At 40.3% G+C, this 19,726-nt stretch overlaps 1 protein-coding gene across 5 annotated transcripts in view; it reads left to right on the top strand.

Moving 5' to 3' along the window:
- Positions 1 to 19,726, top strand: part of lrp1aa (low density lipoprotein receptor-related protein 1Aa) — a 102,757-nt gene that overhangs the window by 1,788 nt on the left and 81,243 nt on the right. The window lies entirely within an intron of this gene.

Genomic DNA, 19,726 nt, shown 5'->3' with positions numbered 1-19,726 from the left:
TTCAAATCCCAAGGTGCATTTTGAGATTATTCATCGAGCCACAAATGGCTCCCTGTGTCTTTTTGAAGTCATCTCATCTCACTTGGCAGCCCAGTGCGGTGAGGTTCTTAAAGGAGCGCAATCCCCCACATAAAAACACCACCTTGGAGATCGATAGCCTGATCTCCAAGTTGAGAGAGCAAGTTGAGAGAGACTTGAGAGCCTGCATTTAAGCGTTTAAAACAAACAGCTTCTGCCTCAATTCACAGTGATTGTTTTAGCAAAATCTTCTTCCCTCTGAGTCTTTTTTTTCTTCCCTCCATTTGATGAGTCAGACCAGTGCAGTGGAACAGAGGAGATCACCAAACCTGAGTTTTTCCTAAAAATCCACTGAGCCTGCTGTGCTCGACGGCGTGTGTGAGCAAAGATACTAATTTGTTTACAGATGAGGTGTTTCATTACAATTTATTGTTTAGACTGACTGTGAGATTTACCAAATAGTCTCTAATTGTAACTCATGCATTTGGAAGATTTCTTCACTACATTGCCTTCTTTCTAACGTAGTTAAATGGCTTTTATTTTTTAGGGCCCCTTCAGTTACACATGCTACTAGTAAACACCCCCCCCCCCCCCCCCCCCACTTGACTTCAAAGTCTTCTTCCTTTTTTTCCATGAAGGTTTTTCTTTCTTTCTTTTTTTCTCATACACTGTAGTTAGTGTAAAAGGCTCTGGGTACCAACAAACCCTAAGTTTAATTGGGTCTAAATTGCTCTTTGTTTCCCAGAAGAGACCTCCATGAACAGTCTCAGCTTGTTCAGAGAGCTCTGCTAATTGGAGACCCAGTGGAAAGGGCCCTAATGAAAGAATTCCCATCACTTCGGTCTATGAAAGTAATTTCACTCTAGAAAGAGATCACTGGCCCCTTACAAATAGACAGTGTGCCCCCAACCCCCACCCCAGGCTTTCAGCGATAAATATTTTGCTCAGAAAATGACAAAGCAGAAGCGGTGCCTTAAGATCAGTCTCTTCAACTTTTGATAATTTCTTTTACTGCCTTTCTTCCTTGATGATGAAAGTGGCACGGGTTCCTTCCTTCTTAATGAACTCACAATGCAGCGATTTTCCTGGCAGTTCCCCTCTGTGCATCTCTGTGCTGCAACATTTGGTGGAGGCCTAAGAACTGCCCCGGCATTTGGCTGATAGCGGGGTGCTACTCCCATGACAATGACAGCATAGGGCCAAAAGGCTTTTTGTTTACAACTTCATAGAATACAGAGTAGGTTTGTGAGAGCTTCACAGCTGTTGACCTTATCTTACCCTAAAACATTTAAGCGCAGCAGCTAACGTAAACAGCAGATGAGACATATATAGAAGTCTTATATAAATTTCTAGGTCAGATCAGTTAATTTGTTTCTGAAAATACTTTCAAACCTGCTCCAGCTGCACGAATGAGGAGCTTAACCAGGGGGAAAAAAAATCAGGTGGTTACATAAAGCTCATTCACATTATTGCATCACTTAAAAAAAATGGCAAGATTTTGTATCTTTAACTCTTATAGATGCGAGTAGACCATGACCAGAACAATGGTAGCTGGTCACATTTAGGGGTGGGGGGATTTAGCCTTAGGACATTTGTAATAACAATATTTTTAAAGATATATAGAAAAAAATACTGAACAACATTTTATTGGTGATTGTAGCTCGCAGGCAGCAGCATTTCTTAGTGCAAACAAAAGGAAGGTCATTCGCCGTCCTTCGTTTCAAATAAGCTGCTGTAGTTGATGATAGGCGACCTGATTCAGAGTATAAATGCAATGCCATGAGGTGCCAGCAGCAGTATTAAATGTGAGCACAGAAGTAGCCTAGGTAATGTGTTCCCTAGAATTTTTAAGTAGTGTAACAATAAAGCAATATCAATGCTAAGTAGCATACTGATAAAATAGTGCAATAACTCTATAACCAAGCACAAAATAGTCGGACAGATTGTGAGTCATGTTAGTTTTTAAGATAATTCAGTTTATCTAACGATGCTCTAAAAGACACAGGTAGCACAAACAGTTGAGAGGTCCATTGTAGTGGTTTCAATATAATGGAGGTGAGGTATAGCAGACACCTATGGCTAGGGATGGGTATTGATAAGATTTTCACGATTCCGATTCCATTTTCGATTCTGTTTAACGATTCGATTCTTTATCGATTCTCTTATCTATTCTTTTTAAAAAAGGAGAACACTGAGGTCGATTAGCTTAGAACTTTGTTTTATATCTTCTCTTTGAACAAGATAGAAATTTAGGAGTAACATGGACTTACAAACCCAACAGTGAGATCTTAAGAGATCCACAGCCTACGGCTCTTCAATGGGGTGTCACAGGGTCCCCAGGAAAAAAATTGTAAATGTAAAATAATAAAATAAATATTCTTCTGTAGCAATAACAAAGTATAACATAAATTATTCAGTAGCAATTACACAAGAATATCCAGTAATGTCCCTGCCTACAATTAAACACATTCACTTACTGAAAATCATCTGCTGTGGCAAATAGGTGCAAGCCTTTTACCACAAACTTAGTCACTGCTCGGTGACATTAGTCTATCCTGGCCTGAAAGGAGACGCTACCGGTAGACTGCAGCGACAACTGCCAGCATCTGACCCAGCCAGACTCTGTCTGTCTCTCTCATCATGGTCACCTAAACGCACAGTAATGGCAGGTTTTGTAATAAGGCAGATCGTGCTAATATAATATGCACTGTTAGTTGATTATTTACCTGCCGCATTAACGGAAGAGGACGTGCAAACGTTACCGCTGCTGCTCGGTTGAGATTCACGAGTCCGGAGCGGAATTTAAAACACGACATTCAATTAAGGTCATCGCGTGTTTTGTGAGCAAATGCTTTTGCATATTCGTAGTGTTTCCTTCCTTAAATGAAATATCTACTTTGCAAGTACTGCAAGTTGCCCTGTTGTCATCCGTTCTCGTAAAGTATAACCAAACTTTTGAGCCTTTGAGCTGCTTAGGCGACATGTTTCCTGCCAGGTAAATGATGCTCCGCAACGTGGCGACGTCATTCGGGGCAACTGGAATCGATAAGGGAATCGTTTGCAAAAATGGCAAACAATTCCAAGGAATTGAAACAGTGGGAACCGGTTCTCAACAAGAACCGGTTTTCGATACCCATCCCTACCTATGGCTGCAGATGCCTGTGTGCAAACATGCCATTCAGAGCGATGATGCCCATTGTGCATTAGAGTCTATTTGACTGACTTGTTTTGGAGCCAGCCTCAAGTGGCTGTTAGAGGAACTGCAGTTTTTTGGCACTTTGACAGGTTATTTTTCCAACTGCAGAGGTTTTGCTAACACTAGTCTTTATTTAAAGTTAATGTAGCAGTCTCCTGAAGCTCATTTATACTCAATAGGTAAATATAGACTGCAATGCTACCAGCTGGTTGTGTACAAAATCTTCATAATTAGGCGGTACACTGTCAAAATCTTTGAAATTGCAACGTCTTTCTAGCCACTCGGCTCTGGGTACACGTACACTTTTTAGAGCAGTCCTGTGACCCACTTTAGGCTTGTGACCCACTGATTGAGATATGCTATCTATATGGAGCTATTTAAGGACGGAAGATGCTGCACAGAGGCGACTGCTGGAAGAACATGAGCGGAAAGTTGCTCTTGGGATGTAATGATTGTGACATTTCTTTACATTCGCAACACATTAGCCAGCAAATTACTGAACAATCGTCACCGGTACTGTATGTGAAGGTGATGATATTTTAAAAAACTGCGTATGAATTGAAGCTTAGTTAAAATACCGGTCCATCTCATGTCAGGATCCTTTGATATGTACCTCAGATGAAATATAATCCCTGGAAAATGTTAGTCTTATTCACAGGTCACCTCTCTTTAGAAACAATAGCAGAAATACTCTTGCATTAAGACCAAAAGCGAGTACAAAGTAATACTACAAAACCTTCTAATGACAGTTAGAAGAAGAGAAAGATGAGCAGATGAGCGCGCTTCAACGTGTTTCAGGAGAGAACAGGATTTTAGGGCAGTGTCCAGTTGAAATTTGGCTCCGGTGTTTGCAACCACCTGCAAATATTCCTAATCGTATTTGATGTGAAGGCTAGGCTCAGGCTATGCGGCCTGTTATTTTTTATAAATTCGCATATCTGCTTATTTACTGCACTTGTTTTGTTTTTTTAGGTGCAAAGTGGTGAAACACAGATGTTTATTCTGCTTTTACGTTTTTTTGCTATCTGGTCTTAAGATTTACACCCGTGTGCAAACCTGTTTGGCTATTCACCAACTCCTAAGGGAACAATTTGTCTGTTTCTGCAGATAAAGTTGGCAGTTTTCTGAGGTTTGTTTTTTGTAATCTGCAGTTTTTTGCCAAGCAGGTAGGTTGATTTGTAGAGCTTTAGTAAACAGCACAGTGAGAGTGACCCAAATCAGTAAAGTCTCAGTCTGCAACATCAAAAACAAAGAAAATCGGATTTTCAATTTTTCAATCTGAGTCAAAGTGAGGAGGACTCTTTTTTTCTGGGGCAAAGAAGACCACTCTGATGTTGGATCTGTTTTGAGTAGTAGCTTTAAATCCAAAGATGGCCTGTAGATAAAATTATAGCTATGACAAAGACAGTCATTTCACTCTTGTGTTATACTTCTAGTCTTATGTGTAAAACTCATCAGTACACCTTCCCCCAATATGTACCAGGGCACAGACAATTAACTTTACGTCTACTGCCGCAGCTACTTTGTCAAATTATTGATTTTTTCATACCAGACTTGAAAGAGTTTTAGTTTTCATTTCCTGCAGTATTGATACGCTGATTTGAACTGCACTTCCTTGCTCTCTTCTCTCCCCACCGTCGAGTTCGCACGCACACAGACACACATTGCAGTGCCCACACAGCCCAGCCGCCTCTCACTGACTTACTGCCTTGCTGTCTTCTTCTTCATTTTTCTCATCCTCTCAGGTTAAACTGCATTTTTTTTAATAGTATTAGAAAGTGCACTTTAAATCAAACGCACCTTTTGGCCGTATTATAGCCTTAATATGTTTCTCTTTTAATAAAACTCTAAACCTGCAGCGCTCTTAATGTTGTGGCACTGATTCCCCCTGGTACTTGTTTGAAATACTATTATTGCATCGAAGTATGTAACTCCTTTATTATTGCAACACTTAGTGGAAAGCCGTGTTATCTGCTGCTAGATGCGAGCACATGTAGGAGTGGGCTACGTAAGTAATCAAGCTGCCTTGAAAATTCAGCAAAATAAAATATTAGTCTAAGTGTGTGTGAGAGAGAAACAGTTTTCATAAGAAGTGGATGACTAACCTTTCATAACAACCCAATTGTCATGATAAAACAACAACAAAAAAACCCAGATGGTGACACAAAGGTGCTTAAATATTGTGTAATGAGTCCAGTTTGAAGGGTTTTGCCAGATATGCAAAGAAGCTGTCGTGCTTTATAGGTGTGTAATGTGCATTATTCATCAACGTCAACAACAACCACGTCATGCTGATGCGAGGCAGTGCCATGGTCAGGCTGTAGGATTTGCTGGGACCCTTTTATCACCGATAGCAAACATGAGGTAAACTCACTCCTCGGGCGTCAGTCTGAAAGGATGTCTGTTATATTAATGACTCAAGCTGTGACCTTCTCTCGTTTTCTTTTCTCTTTACCAAGTTTCAGATTACGTAAAGCACGAGGGAGGCAATGTGATAGATTGTCCCAGCATAAGGCAGAATTTGTGAATTTATTTCTTTTATCAGTTTGCTAGATAAATTGCTTTATTTTCCTGTTGTAAACATTGTTGAATTCCAGCTCCAGCCCCAGGGGAAATGTCTTTTTTATTTGTTCGAAATGTTCCCAGTCTTGGTTGCACCAGCAGATATAACCAATATGTAGTCTTTTTTTTTTTTTTTTTTTAGCACTAGGCCTCTAACAAATATATTTATTAACATCCATTAAGGCCTTTCCTAGAAACATTTTTTTTTCACTGACATCAATTTATTCCGGGATAGAGTGGACACGCATCCAGAGGTCTACACAAACAGACCTCATCCTTTTCTCCAGCCTTTGCTGATACATCACAGTTTGTATCTAGGCTCCACAATGTAATAAGAGTCCTCTGGCTTCATGCCAGTAAACTCTTCCTAACTCGGATTCAAACAATGAGCACTGAGCCACAGGCCCAGACGCACCAGCACCGAGGTTATTATTCATAGCACTGTGATTTAGATTCATTTACAAACTTCTAATGCAAAATGTAAATAACAATAACCTCAACATAGGCCTAATTGCAAAATCAATCCTAAGAGCAGACAGTAGCCTTGACTCTGAGGTAAAAAAATTAAAAAAAAAAAAAATCTCCTCACTTGGTCTGTAGTGGAGAAACAAGCCTGAGGAAATATAGTGATTGAAGTGCAGAGTTTAAGCTATTCTTGAAGTGAGGTGAGGCCGCAAAACTGACGAGCTTTTTCCATGAAAAGCAGATTAAAGATCTGGAGTTGATCCCAAGTGTTGAAAACTGCATTTCATAGCTTCTTACTGGAACTTTCAATATGATGTCCAGTAAGAGAACCAAAGTGAAACTGTCATAGAGACAGCAAAAATTTTAGGAGTGGGCGAATCAACAGTGGCCAGCTCAGCAGCACCAAAAGGCCTGAAAGACCACAGAAGACAAGTGCATGAAGAATTAACTCCATGGTTTAAAAACAAAAACCAACTTCAAATCTAACTAAATTAACACTCTCAACTGTGCATTGTCAAAGTCTGCATTCAAGACATTCCTTCGTGAATGAAGGTTTTATAACAAGGTGCAAACCGCTGGTTATTCTCAAGAATAAGAAGGCAGGCTTAGACTTTGACAGAAAATATCCAAAAGAGCTTGCACAGATCTCATAAAAAATAATGTTTGTACAGATGAAACCAGAATGAACTTGTACAGAAAAGATGGGAAGAAAAAAATACAAAGAATGAGAGAAAGGGTTCATGATCTAAAGCATGCCCTAACATCAGACACGGGGGAGGCAATCAGAAAAGGAAGATAAAAAATAGAAGCGCTCTGTGGTATCTAAAGAAATACATACTAAACAGGTGCTCCTCAGTGGGATTTAAAAAAAAAGTCATAAAAGAAAACTTGCAGAGACACTCTGTTAGTAGGAATTAAAAAAAATATATTTTTGATAAAATTTGTAAAAGCACAGCAAGAAACAAACTTGACCTACATGTATCGACTAAAGAGTTTTAGCAGGGTCTGATGAGGACCTTGATGAAGGAGGCAATGTTAGAGCATGGGCATGCATGGCTGCCAATGGAAGCGGGTCACTAGTGTTCCTTAATGATGTGAGTGCTGATGGAAGTAGGAGGATGAACTGTTAAGTGAACAGGGCTTAAGTCTCTGCTTAGATTTAGGCAAACCCTAAAAGACTGATCACATGTTGTTTCCCAATGCAAAGCAAGAAAAGCACGAGAGAACAGGCCAGTGACTGTGTCTAAAAAAATAGCTGTAATTCCCTAACAGCTAATTACTAAACCCCTTGAATTAAAGCTGAAAATCTGCACTTCAATCACGCCTTGATTGTTGGATTTAGGATCCATTGTTGTGGTGTGCAAAGGCAAAAATACCAATGTATCACTATCCAAAAACCTGTGGACCTAACTTTATGAGCCACACTGCAAATGCTGCACGCAGTTTTTAAGCAACTGGCTTCTTGCATAAGATTTCCCACATTCAAATGTATGTGTGTAGGCAATGTGGTCTCTCTGATTATGTGCATTGTGTGCTTCTGGGAAAAGAATGGGTGGCTGTTTGGTCTGCTGTTATTAGCCTACACACACTAAACTAGTTGGAATATATTTGGTAAATATCCCTGAAGAAATTTCATTATTTATATGAGGTATTTTGGAGTGTGTGCAATTGCATTTTTAAATATATGAACTGGCTGAAGGAGTGATTTGGCTTTCAGATTAAGATTAGCATTATATCACTTACTCACAGTCTTTCCTCAATGTGCCAAAGGCCAAGAAACCCACTTTACAGCACTCTGAAAATGTTCTTATTAACAGAGATTTTTGAGCGACTGTGTTGCCACATGACAAAGTCAGGTTATTGGTGTTCCTTCTGTGTCCATTTTTAGGCATAATTAGGTTAACAGCTGCTGTCTGCTTAAATACCACAGACATGTATTTACAGCGATATCAATTTCTTACATTTTCATGCAGACTTGTTTGAATTCCCAAATTTCCCCAAAAAGGAAATTTCAGCAACCTTTAGATTTAAATCTATCTTACTTTTTATGCAAGAGGATTTCTTCAGACTTTTCTTTTTGATTGTCAGTGTCTCGTTGGAGTCTCAGCCAAGGTTGCTTTAGCACATGGAGGTGAAAAAACATTCTGGAGATTCAAGTCTTGTTGCATAGAGCTCATGCGTCACACTGAGACTTGAAATTTGTACTGGTCTTACGAAAAGGCACTAAAGAATTTCATATAATCTTCTTTAATATGTTCCCCTCGGCAGCATGCTAAGCAGGCTTAATTGTCATTTCCCCCCCTCTGCTGCTGCATACGGCGTGTGCTTCGGTGCTAGTGCAGCAAAGGGATTTGTCTAAACTGACTAAGTTGATAATGATGCTTCACACCTTGTGGTTTTCTGCTTCGTCCCATTTTCTTCTTCTTTAGAAAAAAAAGATTAACCCTTATGATGAAGCGAAGGAGTTCATGACCTCCTCCCCCCCCCCCGAGTTCTAACAGTGAGCGTAGTAGCACAAACAGCAGTCATGGTTGATTACCACACCGGGGCTGAGACATGGTGAAATCTCAGCCAGACATCCAAATAGCTTTTCATTTGATTACTCTGCTTCAACTAATAGGTTCTTGTTCACAATACCACAAAGGCTTGCTGAAATTTGTGGAGTTTTTTTTCCTCAGATTTGACCTGTAAAAATCAGACAGTCACATTCAGGAGTGTGTTGCCCTGTAAATGAAGCCTCATTTGACTTTGCAGCTAGCACCAGACTTGAACATATTCCTTGTGATAGCTCTCCTGAGCCTAATGCATGCATGACACACACTTTCATGCATACGAACGTACACGTGGCACAAAATTTACATCCATCCAGAAGGTGGTTGAGTAAGTCTGCACGCACAAGCCAAACTTTGACTTGGATTGTATATATTTTTTTAAAGGCCTCATTACCTTAATGTAGGTGACAAGTACAGTGGGGGAGATAATTATTTGATCCCCTGCTGAATTTGTAAGTTTGCTCACTTACAAAGAAATAAACACTGTGATTTTTATGGTAGTTTAATTTTACTGGAAAGAGAGAATGTCAATTAAAAATCCAGAGAAAACACATTACAAAAAAGTTATTTGCATGTCATTGAGTGAAATAAGCATTTGAGGCCCTAGCAAAACATGACTTTGTACCAATCCTTGTTGGCGAGCACAGAGGTTAATTTAGTTAGTCTGTAGTTTTGCCCACATCTCAGGAGGGATTTTCACCCACTCGTCTTTACAGAAACTCTTTAGGTTTCTTGGCTGCTGCTTCATCAGTTGAAGCTTCACCTCTATCCACAGGTTTTCTATAGGATTTAAGTCTGGAGACCTTCTTTTTTTCATCATGCCTTTGTTGTCTTGGTGTTATGTTTTGGGTTGATGGTGGAATACGCTGGAAGACCCATCTACAACCCATTTTGTTTAAGAGGCACAGCTGGAGCCTCTTTATCTCTTGTTTTGTAACACAGGAACTTTTTCCCTCCCTCTTTCTTCTCCTCCTCTTCCATTACAAAATTCTGAAGTGTTTATGGCTCAGCTGTGGAGGTGGATGAAGAGTTGGCAGACTGCAGCCAAAGAGGCTGATATGCTCATCCCTCATTTTTGGCACTTAGCAGAACCCCCTCAGTTCAGCCCATAGGCCAAGTAAATAAACCCATATCCCATTTCTTTTTCTCTCAACCTCAGTGTTTTCTATATCTATACAAGTTTGTCAGATGCCATTTCTTGAGAGTGAGAAGTGTGTTGTCATGAATCCACTGTGAAATTTTCTATTTATTTTTTGTTGAATTCTGTCAAGATATTTAGCTCCAAGTCGATAACAAACCGGCTGGGTTGGGTTCTTTCCTCAGTGGGTGACTCAGTAAAGATAAAATCCAACTCAAGGTTTTCCAGAGTCTGTGTCAGGGTCAGGACTTGCAGCACGCAACTCAAGATGTTAAACTTCCTTGGTTAAATATTAGAAAACATAATGATGACACATATTTTGAGAAGCAAAAATGTTTAAAATAGTGACAGCATCTTAACCTTTGAGAAACTATTGAAGTGTTTCATTTGTGCGAGTACATGCTATCTTCTGTAGACTAAACTTGGCGTTTGTTTCCCATTAGACATTTCAAAACTCTCTGTAAGGGTTTAAAATGACTTCACTGTGTGTTTACTTCAGCCAGCATGCCCTCCTGGTACTTTTATGCCCCCTGGCAGCTTTCTTAGTTTTAGTTGAATTAGTTTTCTTTTGTATAAAGATTTTATATGATACTTTTCCTGCTTAGTCTCAGTGTATGTGGATGGCATGAGTGACTTAGGTTCAGAAAAGTCAGGGGAAAAACCCAACTCTTATTTCATAAAGACAGTCAGATTCCAGTCTTGTGAGATGAAGCTTGTGTAGCAGGTCTAACAGTCAAATAATAATTGTTTTATTATATACTTTAAAACAGTTTGCTGTTAGTTATTTTATGGCTCTCCTGGTGGTATGGCCACAGGCATTGCAATATGTTTATAGCTTTAGAGGTTTGCTATAAAAAAAAAAAAGGTGAATTTCTGATTTACCATTTTTCCCAACTTGTGCAAGCAGGATAACCTGTATCAACAGCTCAGTCCAAAGAAATCTGGTATAAAAAATGTGCTCAGTGTCATTTTTTCCCCTCAAACACAGTATCACCATCCCATCAGCTTCAGCTGTACTAACACACTAAGCCAGTGGTTTCCAAACTTATTTTGCTAGGCCCCCCTTTGTTTACAAGAAAAATGTCCCCCCCCGGCGCGTGCACACACACACACACATCCTCCAACCGCACACACCCATATTTTGCTCTATTGCGATTTATTTCACACCTCAAACATTTAGTAAACAATTAAGCAAATACAAGTAAACTGCAATAAATTACAGGTAGTAATAAAATAAACTACTAACTCTTTAATGCTACGTCTGCACCTACACGGTTATTTTGTTTTTTTCCCCTTTTCATACCCCGCAATGGCTCTGCCCCCCCCCCCCCCAGGGGGCGGGCCCCACACTTTGGGAAGGTCTGCACTAAGCTAAGATGGTGTGCATAGTAAATATTTTACCTACTTAACATCAGAATGTAAGGCTGACCAAGAAAGAAATTTGAAGCTATCTAAGATCTACTAATTGGAATGCTGAAATGATGCAATAGCTTCCCAATGGTCAGGATGTATGTCATATCTTGTGGACCTTTATTTTCTGTGAATTTGTCAGTAAGATTAGAAAAGTACTATACATTCACCAGCCTTTTCTTTGCTCCCTCAATTACTTGTTAACTTAAATCAGTACTCAACCAATAATATGGCAGAAGATCTATACATTGAGGCAAGTAGATTTATTCAAGGCGACCATCTCTGATATTTGAACTGAGCATCAGAATGAGGAAACCCAAAGGACTTAAGTCACCTTTGTTGATGGCAGATGTGACTGATCTCACAGTTTTAGAAACTGCTGATCTATTGGAATTTTCCTGCACAACCACAGTATGTAGAAGAGCATGTCTGAAAACACGAGACATTAAATTTTGAAGCAGAGAGGCTGAAGCAGCAAAAGACAGCAAAAGAGGAAAAATGTTGCCTGATCTGACAAATCCTGATTTCATTTGAACAATAAAGTCAGAATTGGTCAAAAACAACATGAAAGCACTGATTCATCGTGAATTGGTAGCAATAGTTCACTTTGGTGATGGTGCAATAGTGTGGGCGACATCATATTGGCACACTCTGCGCCCCAACTGATCATTGCTTAAACACCAGAGCCGACATGAGTGTTGTCCATGCCTTCGTGACCATAGAGCACCTTTGGGATGTGATGGAATGGGACATTAGCTTAATGGATGTGTAGCCACCAAAGTGCAGGAGCTGCGTGATGCTATTATGTCAATATGGACCAACATCTCTAAGAAATGTTTCCAGGACCTTGTTGAATCTAGACCATGACGAATTAAGGCAGTTTTAAAAGCAAAATGGGTCTAAACCAATGCTAGCAAGGTATAACTAATGAAGTGGCCAGTGATTGTACAAATATTAGTCCATAATGTCTATACCAGTGTTTACACTGGTTTTCAATGTGTTTGCAAAAATGAGGTACATTTATAGACTAGTCACAGTATAACTACGTCACTTGGGGTTCTTCATAGGCTGATGAAGTATCTAAATAGTTAAAAAAGAACCACAATGGTCTCTAGTTTCTACAGTGTAGACAGAACAAAAGTAGGCGCCAAATGCAACAGTTAGAGCCCTTAAACAGTTCCTGTATTCTTAAGGACCCTTTAAACAACTAACTTTGAAACTTCCTGCTGTTCAGAGTCCTTTCAGCCCCACTGTTGACAGTACTTTAAGTCTGCCTTCATCTCAACCGCTGCTGAGCAGTGTGTGATGAGGCCATAGTCTCAGTGTCTGCTGGAGCTTTGTCCTGGTTGATCTCAGAGGGCAGACTTCCAACTTATTTATAGCTCTGCTGTGGGTGTCTGAGGAAATGCTGCAGTGACTGGGGGCAAGGCTTGTGTTTGCCTTAGTATAGGTCTCTTCCTCCCAAGCAGACAGAGCTCATCTTAGAGGGCTCGCGGGCAGCGGCGGGGTGCAGAGGGCAGTGGGTTGTAAACCGTCCCAAATGGCGACAATTCAAAACATTTTCCCGCAGCCTCCGCTTTAGTAAGCACACAGGCAGCTCATTGATAGCAAGTGTTACATTCCTCCATCCCATCTCAATATCCCTGCCCAGCTCAGTGTGCTCTCTGATCTTCAGGCCTGTCCTGAAAGCTGAGATCACTTCCCCCAAGGAGTTGTAGCTCACTGCCCACTCTCCATTTCCTCTCGCATTGATGCCGTACATCTAATTTGATCTCTTATATCATCTTATATCATCTTATATCATCTTATATCATCGGCCTATCCATCTGTTGACCTCATTTATTTGCTTTTCAGTTAAAGCTGTCCTCGGATCCCTTTAAACCCCGACTTTTAACCATATTAATTCAGATCGTGCCAGCAGCAGACTGCTTTCACAGCTAACAGTAAAGTGGTTGTCACTGTCAGCTGTCTTCTATCTTCTATGACTGAACAGTTTTGCCTCAGTTCACATGCAAGTAAACCTGCATATTCAAAATGTGATTGATTCTTTTTCTTGATCTCACCAAAATTAAGTATTTTGTCATTATTTGTCATTGCCTGCTGTTTAGATTGGGTAGCCCAGGACTTACTTTAATGGTTTCCCTTTGCCCATCCCAGAATGAGCTTCACTTTTCCTTAGCTAACCTCTTGACCTACTTCTTATTTTCCCTGATTTGATTCTGTCAGCAGCCGCTTGCAGCTGAGCCTGAGGTGCTTGTTAACTCCCCCCACAGCCATTTTGAAAGCGGAGTTCACAGCAGAGCGTGTCAGCATCTACATAAACAATAGACAATAGACAGATACACCACAACTGCTGCCTGCTCTGGCTGGTGCTGATATCCCTAAACAAACAAACAAAAAAACATGATCGCACACACCGAAGAAGAGGGAAGAGAAGCAAAGAGGAAACCCTTTAACACAAGGTTGGTTGCATTTCATGAATAATTCAAAACCTTGTGACTTCTGAGAGAGAGAGAGAAAAAAAGGCGACCCTTTACACACTCATCCACACACACACACACACACACACACACACACACACACTGTGATCGCAGCGGTACAGAGTGGAGGATAAGTGGGGAGCGTGTGAATATGCGCAGCAATATGTCAGGTGAATTCATGGTTTTTAGGTTGAGCCCCATTTGAAGATTCCTTTCACTGCTGGAGTTGAAGAGTAGCTTTACATGTAGATGCAGTCATCCTGTTTATCCTTCTTCATCCCATAAGCCACTCCTATGCTATCCTACACTCCCCTACGTCCTGTTCGTCATGCTCTCTATCTGACTAAGTTGTAGCTCTGGTAAAAATGCCCATTTCTGGCCTTGCATTCTGACCCAAAGAGGCTGACTCGTCTGCACAATGGCGTTACATAATCGTCTATACAACACACTTTTTAAGATAACACTGAAAATGTAAATCATCAGTCGTGCCGCGGGACTGAGGTGGGTGGATCGCTTCAGTGAGGCGATGCTGTCAAAGATGTTGGAAGAATCACCCTCAGACCACTATATTCGAAATAATGACAGGAATAAATAAAGAAAGAGTCTATTAAAAAAACAAACTTTGAACTCAAATGATAGAAAAACACCAGCCTCGTGATGGATATTTAAACACTGAATATCCACAAAAACGGTCAAATTTTAAAGTGCCGGTTTGTTCCCTTTAAATGCCATGAAAGACTTTTGCAAAACAGTAAAAACAACACTTCTCGATCACGTATTAAGCTAAATCTTTAGTACAGCCATAGTATATTATTTATCGTATGGTCCCATCTTACTACAATGCATGAAATTGCCATCTGTGTGTTTGTTTCTTTGTTCACAAACTCCTCCTAGACCAGACCTTCCCAAATTGTGGGGCCCGCCCCCTAGGGGGGGCGCAGAACCATTGCAGGGGGGGGCGCGGCATGAAAAGGGAAAAAAAACAAAACGCTTGGACACTGCTAGCATGGGGCGCCTAGACAAACGCAAAGTAGGAGATGAAGCATCGCTGAATATGTTTCCAAACCAACTTCATTCTAAGCCAAAGACTAGAAAATATGGTGAAGCACATCTTCCCTTTGGCTTCACCTGCACAAGTGCCGAGGTAGGTCTCCCTGCAGAATTGGTTTTCCCTGTGTCGGGAGCAGCGCTGGGCTGTTTAAATCAAGGACAAACAGTATCTCACATTCTTGATTTTTAGTTCACAAACACTTGTTGTAATGACTAACTACTCCTGACATTTTAGAGAAGTTAGCTCTTTATACAGTAAAGTTACAGGGGGATACAAATAATATCAGGCTCATCCTGCCACGATTTGTTCCCTCGGTTCAAATCACAGACAAACAGTATCCCACAGCTGTTTATGTTTTTAAACTCATTTTGTGCAGAGAGGCATTTTTTTGACAAATATATTGATAGCAATGTTGAATATTATTACACAGGAAAAAAAACACGTAAAATAATCACACCTTTCTAAATAGAGGGACAGTAACTGCGTGTTTATATGTAAGTGTGTAAAACCTGAAGATCAAGACAAAATACTGTTAATCTGACTATCTGCCATTCTGCAATTCATCTCATGTAAACAATAACGTGGCGTACAGCGTGACGTGAAAAAAGGCGCATACCTTTGACATTGCGTGACGAACTCTGTATTCCTCGTCCTCATGTAAACGCAAAAAATTTGTTTTAAAAAAATCTCCGTTTTCGGTGATTCAAAACGCCGTTTAGGTGTGGACGTAGCGTAAAAGAGTTAGTAGTTTATTTTCTTACTACCTGTAATTTATCGCAGATTACTTGTATTTGCTTAATTGTTTACTAAATGTTTGAGGTGTGAAATAAACCGCAATTGAGCAAAATATGGGTGTGTGTGGTTGGAGGATGTGTTAGTGCGTGCGTGCATGTGCGTGCGTGCGTGCATATGTGCACGCACGCGAGGGGGGGGGGGGGGCGCAAACATTTTTCTGTAAAACAAAGGGGGGCCCAGCAAAAAAAGTTTGGGAACCACTGTCCTAGACCATCAGGAGCTGAGCAACCAAACCTGGCATGCAGGTTTATCTTTGGTCCTTGAAGGTTGTTATCTATATCCAGTGTTGGGTAAGTTACTTTAAAATAGTAACTTAGTTACATTACTAGTTACTTCTATCAAAAGTAACTCAGTTACTTCAAGTTACTCGTTACTTTCAAAGTAACTAGTTACTAGGGAAAGTAACTTTGGTTTTACTCAGAATTCTCTTGTTAATGTGTTGCTTCCATAACTTTGCCAGTCTTCTAGCTTGCTTACTTGCCACAAGTGCACTGTGCCACCTACCAATAGAAAGGAAAAAATAATGTGCATATTTCCACGAGAGAAATCCCACGCCTGGACCGTCATTGACTGCTGCCATGATTCTAGCCTACGTCACAGTGTCATGTGCGCCTTTTACATCCAACACAAAAACTGCAGTCGTGGTGCTTTCGATTGTACTCAGAACTCGGAAATTCTGCCTTCTGAATAGGAAGATGTAGGTAACACCAGACTGCAGATGAGCTGCATACAGGGCTGGACTGGGACAAAAAAATCGGCCCGGGCATTTTGACTAGAAACTGGCCCACCATTATAGGAAAAATCATAAAGCCTTTGAATGAAAGCAAACACTGTTGTGACAGTGATGTATACTGTTCTGATGGTATATATGTATCAATCTATCAATCCTTTGTTGTAAGATTCAGATAATTATTTTTTAAAAGCTAGACATTTTAAATGAGAATAAGAAAGAAAAGTATTTCTTTGTGCCCCCCTCTCCCTGTTAATGCCCTACCTGCCCCCCCTGGCAAAACTTTGCTAGATCCACCCCTGCACAGTTACCAGCTGTCAGCTACCCAAAAAAGGATCCTGGGGTTATCTGTCTCTCAGAAACAGTTCATAACTTCCCTTCAACTCATTCATGTCACCTAAGAGGTAAACCTGTTTCTCCATCAGACCTGTTCAGCTCTGATGATTCAGTAAGGACATCTCCTGGTTTCATCTTCATGTTTCCCTCTCACCAGATAACCAAACCCACATCATGACCAGCAGCTTTTTTTGCAGCTGTGGCTCCAGCAAACATCAGCTGATACTAGAAATTAATATTAAATAAATTCTAACAACAGCTGATCAAGCTTAAACGTGCTGCTGTTGTTTAACGCGACATCGGCTGGTTTCCTCTTTCTGCGATCAGCTGATCGTTGATCAGTTTCATGATTGAAGTAGAAACGGGAGAGGGAGGGGGGAGAATGAAAGAAGAAGAGGCAGCTGTGCAGCAAAGACACAGAATAAATCCAGCTTTGTGCCTTTTTCATTGTAGCTGAATTACGGGACAAACTGTTCCTTTTCACCTCAATAAGAAACGCGTAATATTTTCTCTGAATACCAGACGGGACGGTTGGCAACTCTAACTTATGAACAAAATAAAGTTCAACATCATTAACTTCATAGCACCCACCCAGCTGTATAGAAACTCCGTCATGCTAGCTAGTACGCAGTACGGAAAAAGTCAGAATAACGAAAATAAACTCCACCTAAACTCGGTTTATATCTGACCCAGATAGACTGCAGGTCATAACTTCTTACCTGAAGTTCAGTTTACACTTGGACCGGCGGCCGCCTTGGGTCTCTTTTCCTTCTGCGTCCCCATCCCCTCATCCACCTGCTGCCTCCACCACTTGCTAATGTTACTGAATCTGTGGAAGCTCCGCGATAGCCACCACACGAAGTAACGAGTAACGACCCTATCTAAATCCCAGTAACGACTAACGCGTTCCTGATTTTGGCATAAGAACTAGTTACCGTGCACGTTACCACAATAATAACGTAGTTACTGTAACGCGTTACTTAATAACGCGTTAGTCCCAACACTGTCTATATCAGATCTTACAGTGCCATCAATTTGCCTAGCAACCACCTAGCAACGTTTTGAAAATGGCCTGTTTTTAGAGTTTATGCACCCGTAACATCTTATAAAATCATCATCTGATGTAAGATCTAATATATACCTAGAAAAGCTGAGTTATGCATGAATATTGTTGATACTATAATGCCATCACTTTGCCTGGAAAACACCTAACAATGTGCTAAAATGACCTGTTTTTACCCTTTAGACACCTACAGCACCTGGTGAAAGCATCCTATCATTTTAATTTCACAACAGTAACACCTCATTTATATCCTCAAAAGCTGAATGATACATGCTTAGCAACCACCTAGCAACGGGCTAAAATGACCCATTTGTAGCATATAAACAACATCTACCATCTCTATTTTTGTACTTTTCTCAGTCTGATAAAGTGCCAACAGCACAAACAAGCCAAACAATACTCTAACATGGGCATTACTAGTTAGTTAACAAAAATGTCTTTAATTCTACCCTTTTTATTACCATGTTAAGCTGTTTATTATATCTTTAAATATAACTAGAAAATTATATTTCGTCAGTAACATAATAAAAAACTGTTTTAGTTAAAACTACTATTAAAATGAATTCATTTTTTTTTTGGAATCAAGTAATTATATTAGTTACCAGTATGCCAGTAACTGTAATATAATTAGAGGAATATGTTGTTTGGTTCAAAGTCATCTTAGTCTCTCCGTCTTCAGCGTGGTCTGGTATGTCTTAGCTTAGCACTGTGGCTTGGGTTGTGCAGCTGCAAGCATAGACTGTATATAAAAGTCTAGTTTATGTATACAGTCTTTGTTCAGAAGAGGAGACTTCAGTCTTCTGGTATCAACAAAGTAATCTTAGCTAAGCTAGCCGGTTGCCTGCTAACAGCTTGCGTTCACATATCTGCTGGGATTTTTGAACCTTGTGAAGCCAGTACTTATGAGATGTTGCTGCATGTGGTCATAATGGCAAATGTTAAGCTAGCTGCTGACAGACAGTAAATACCATAGACTCTGATAAACATCCACAGATCGTAGGCTGCTGTCTGTGAAACCACAAAAAAGCATCACTTCTGTATGATTCCCTTACAGTTAGGTAGAGCAACTGAAACGTACACATGTTAAGTAATGTAGGAATTACTCTTTCTGATGACGAATGATTTAAAAAGAAACAATTTAGCAATTTATTTTGCAGTGATTACCTTATGGGAACTTATCAAACACTGGCAATAATAAATAACATCTGCTCTGTATAAAACACAGCTTTACAAGAGGACGTGAACAAAGAGTGCTCGGGACAATGTGAAGAGCAGTCCATGTCAGAGTATTCATTAATCCCTGCCTTTATTTACACTTCAGTGACAGCTGAATACACATTGAATGAAATATGGTTAAAAAGCTTAGGTCAGTGTTTACGTTTTCCTACTAAGTTTGTAAAATCTTGGAGACCGAGATTATTTCTTCCATTTGTTTTAACGTATTTTCAAAGCCAAAGACTTTGTACTCCATCGTCTGTTTTTTGGTCACCGCTCAACAGTAAGTCCTGCTCGTCCAAAAACAAAGCTGAATGACTCAGCTTTGTTGCTTCTCTGTGTGTATATGTGTTGTTAAAGTGTTCATGTGCTGCTCAGAGAGGACTTGAATTAATGTGGCTTTGAATATGTGCTGCCATTTGGCTGTGGCTAGAGTGGGCAGTTTTTCCTCGCCCTGGAAGTTTGGACTGAAGGGGGGTAATAGAGGGAGGGTAATTCAGTGAACAGGATGTTCTTTGATATCCTCCAGACGAGCTGTTTCTCTGCCACCGGCTTGCAAATACTGACCTGGATATTTAGGTGCAGCAAGTTTATGCAAAGCTGCTTCCAGGCCTGCTTCAGTGCTCATTTTGCTTTCCTTGTGTGTGTATCCATTCTCTATTGCCCTCCGTCATGTAACAACGTTCCAAAACCTAATTAGGGCCAGTGTGAGCTT

Source organism: Neolamprologus multifasciatus, chromosome 5 (assembly GCF_963576455.1).
Source record: "Neolamprologus multifasciatus chromosome 5, fNeoMul1.2, whole genome shotgun sequence".
Classification (NCBI taxonomy): domain Eukaryota; kingdom Metazoa; phylum Chordata; class Actinopteri; order Cichliformes; family Cichlidae; genus Neolamprologus; species Neolamprologus multifasciatus.
This window is presented reverse-complemented; position numbering and strand designations above follow the sequence as displayed.